The sequence below is a fragment of the Schistocerca serialis genome, chromosome 3 (genome assembly GCF_023864345.2).
Source record: "Schistocerca serialis cubense isolate TAMUIC-IGC-003099 chromosome 3, iqSchSeri2.2, whole genome shotgun sequence".
Classification (NCBI taxonomy): domain Eukaryota; kingdom Metazoa; phylum Arthropoda; class Insecta; order Orthoptera; family Acrididae; genus Schistocerca; species Schistocerca serialis.
In genome coordinates this window covers 234,865,394-234,869,663 of record NC_064640.1, presented here as the reverse complement: position 1 = coordinate 234,869,663, position 4,270 = coordinate 234,865,394, and the positions used below count along the sequence as shown (strand labels likewise).

The 4,270-nt window shown below is 41.9% G+C and overlaps 1 pseudogene; it reads left to right on the top strand.

Annotated features, from left to right (window-relative positions):
- Positions 1-2,281: 2,281 nt before the first annotated feature.
- On the top strand, positions 2,282-2,399 carry LOC126471944 (5S ribosomal RNA; annotated as a pseudogene).
- Positions 2,400-4,270: the final 1,871 nt, after the last annotated feature.

Genomic DNA, 4,270 nt, shown 5'->3' with positions numbered 1-4,270 from the left:
TAATTACCTTTGAATAAAAAGTCATGTGAGTACGTTTCTTCATAGTTTTAATTAATGCTTCTTACAAGGGAACCTCCCCATCGCACCCCCCTCAGATTTAGTTATAAGTTGGCACAGTGGATAGACCCTGAAAAACTGAACACAGATCAATCGAGAAAACAGGAAGAAGTTGTGTGGAACTATGAAAAAATTAAGCAAAAGATATAAACTGAGTACTCCATGGCAAGATAGGCAACATCAAGGATTATCTCAGCTCAGAAGCGCCGTGGTCCCGTGGTTAGCGTGAGTAGCTGCGGAACGAGGGGTCCTTGATTCAAGTCTTCCCTCGAGTGAAAAGTTTAATTTTTTATTTTCAGACAATTATTATCTGACAAACTCTTATGTTTTCATCACTTTTTTGGGAGTGATTATCACATCCACAAGTAAACCTAAAACGGGCAAAGTAGAAGAATCTTTTTACCCATTCGCCAAGGGTACAAGTTAGTTGGGTCGATAACATATTCCTGTCATGTGACACACATACCGTCACCAGTGTCGTATAGAATACATCAGACGTGTTTATCTGTGGAGGAATCGGTTGAACTATGACCTTGCGATCAAATATTTTCGGTTCCCATTGGAGAGGCACTCCTTTCGTCTACTAATCACACGGCTTTGCGGTGCGGTCGCAAAACACAGACACTAAACGTATTACAGAGAACAGAGACGTCAATGAACGAACGGACAAATCATAACTTTGCGAAAATAAAAAAAGTAAACTTCTCACTCCAGGGAAGACTTGAACAAAGGACCTCTCGTTCCGCAGCTGCTCACGCTAAGCACGGGACCACGGCGCTCCTGGGCCCACATTATTCTTGATGTTGCCTTATCTTGCGCATGGACTACTCAGTTTGTATATTTTGCTTATTTTTTTCATAGTTCCACACAACTTCTTCCTGTTTTCTCCATTGATCTGTGTTCAGTTTTTCATGGCTTATCCACTGTGCCAACTTATAACTAAATCTGAGGGGGGTGCGATGAGGAGGTTCCCTTGTTAGATTCAACAGTCACACACAATACAACATGACCTCCTGGTACGTACAACCACTTACACAACTCCCTACTACACAATCCCGCCAAAGTGACAATGATCATTTAACTATACAAAGATACTGCATCACAGTTAGATCTATAAATACAGAGAAAATTACATTTGTGTATATTCGATTTTCTAACTTAATATTTTGATTTTATCATATTAAATTCTGAATTAATGCTGTAAGTAATAGTAAACAATAATGATGATAATAATAATAATAATAATAATAATAATAATAATAATAATAATCAACGTTATTGGTTTGTCAATATTACAACATATTGTGAAAATTTTTTAATATTACGATATTCCATCCAAAGTAACTCTTCTATACATATTTTTATATTTATGTGTAAACAAATTACAGTTAAACAGATGGTTGGATCTATTTGAAAATCAGAAATTAATGTTATGCAAAAATTTTGCTGGAGGTGGTGGCGCACTTATTGTACATATCGTGATGTATACCTGAAAATAAGTGAAAATAAGAATGGAGGCTGTAGGCAATACCAGCACAAAATCTTCAGCGAAATTAATGCAGACGGTAGTATGAGTTTGAAGAATTTCAAATTTCCTGTCATTCACGTCTTGTAGGGGCGTCAATGCGTTCCTCAACAACAAAAGCAAATAAAGCACTCCGCGTCATCTATTACAAACAAAACATTCCACACGAATCTGCACATTTGTCTGCAAAGGGCAATTAAAAAGGTAAGTTGTGTAGCACAGTGAGACATCGTAGCAAACAGGTGTGCCATACATGTGCTGTTGGACACTGCAAGTGCAATAGTAAGAACCGTTTGCAGAGTACCACAAAAATGAACAATCCATGGTTTACCAGTGATTTTGCTGTGATCTCACATACGATAAAAATACTGTGAAACACAGTTTCTGAAAATACTTTGACATGTACTTGGTTGTAAGTATGTTAAGAAAATAGTAATTCCAACGAAGATGTTATTGCCAGTAAAGAGAGGGTTCAGAATTAGATCGTTAGCCCATGTGGTGGGGTGCGGCTAAGTCATGAGGTCAACGCTCCCTGTGCTACAACCTCAAATACACTGCAGCAGTCCTGCAGTCTACATCTCGATAGGCCCCTACAGTCTCGTGTAATTCTCCCACATGATCGGAGTCAACAGTAAACTGTTGGCCCCCTACAACGAGATGGCACAATGGCTAAATTACTAGACACTCCTCGATAGGCTGGGCAACGGCCTTGCCGCAGTGGATACACCGGTTCCCGTCAGATCACCGAAGTTAAGCGCTGTCGGGCGTGGCCGGCACTTGGATGGGTGACCATCTGGGCCGTCATGCGCTGTTGCCATTTTTCGGGGTGCACTCAGCCTCGCGATGCCAATTGAGGAGCCACTCGACCGAATAGTAGCGGCTCCGGTCAAAGAAAACCATCATAACGACTGGGAGAGTGGTGTGCTGACCACACGCCACCCCCCCCCCCCCAACCGCATCCTCAGCTGAGGATGACACGGCGGTCGAATGGTCCCGATGGGCCACTTGTGGTCTGAAGGCGGAGTGCCTCGATAGGATGGCGGTTCAAACTCCCATACGGCTATCCATATTTAGGTTTTCCGCGATTTCTCTAAATCACTTGAATATCAGGACTGATCCAGTGGGAAGGACATGACCAGTTTGCTTCCCAATCCCTACAGTAAGCAATCCTGTGGTCCAGCTCTAATGGCCTCGACACTGACACGATATTAAACCCCAATGTATTTTCCTTCTGTGGTGTGCAAAATAGTCGTAGCTTTAGCTCTAATAAGCAGTCACACCTTCCGGTACATTTCCAGAAATGAAGTTTAATTAAAAACTAAAAGATACATGAATTGTGAACACTTTTCGGTCTGGAATCGCATTGATGGGAGTAGAATTGTATTCAGTGATGGGTCTCGATTCTAACTGAGCTCTGATGACCAGTGAAGACGTATCTGGAGACGCCCAAGACAGCGTGGGATACCAACGAGGCTGTCGCCCGCCATCCGACCGACAGCCAGCTGTGGCTGTCTGGAGAGCCATTTCTTTTTATAGCGGGACCCTTTGGTTGCCATTTGGAACGTCGACGATATTCTACATTGACTTTTGTTGCCCTTCATACAAGCCACCACGGGCTTACATTTCAGCAAGATAATGCCCACCCGTACATGGGCATAGTTTTAAATGGAACTAATGGTGAGTTTGGATCAAGAATTCGAGAATCTGTTTTTGAAGCCCCAAATGTCCTTGTGACAGCATTGATATCTGGTAAACAAATGTCTGACGAGGTCGAAAGATATTTGAAAGCTGTTTTGTTTCCCAGTGAAGGAGAAAAGTCAGTATTATTGTTAGCTTCCTGCGGCTGTCAATGTGAAAGAATCGCATAGAGCAAATACCTGAGGACAGGCAACTTGTTCTTCTGGTGATCCCAAAGGGCTCAGTAACACAGGTACAGTCGTGAGATCTATACAACGGCTGTCGATGTCGGAAGAACTTTGTGAGAAGATTTTCTGATATAGTTATGTTGATTGATTGTCATGTCACTTGAAGAACAATACGGTCAAGCTGCATTCATTAGTACATAATCAATTCCCTTCGTCAAGGCTTGCCAATTTATTGAAATATGCATTATACAAATCAGGATATTTAGAGCGTCATCTGAGACGATTTGAAATCCTGCCAAGTTCTGTTTTATATTGTGTTCACTGTCATGTATACTAAACGAAATAGCCGAAGGTTCACACATATTATACGTGACCTGGAAGACTGCGAACAGACTGCGAGTTGGGGTGTCAAGGTGTAAAGCCTACCTCAAGAAGTGGGGCTTCAGTAATGAGGAGGAAACTTATCAGTGTGGTGACGTACAGGACGAACAACATCTGCTAGTCTGCAGGAACCATGCACTATCTGTGATCTTGCTGCAGCCAGCGAAACTGCTGTGATAACCGCCGAATACTGGGCCCGTCAAAAAATAAAATCATCTTGCTGCTTATTTGTATATATTATTGAATCTGTATCATAAATACTACTGTATGTTGTGAATTGGCAATTCACGGAGTTTGGAGGAAGCCGAAATGCACGCTTTTAAGCTCACGCAAACTGGCGTGAGGTCTGGAACAGTACAATGTAATTAATATAGCCAATAAGGTACGTTGCTGCTGGAATACTTAACTTTAATCCATAATTGGTGTACATCGCTCTTGACGG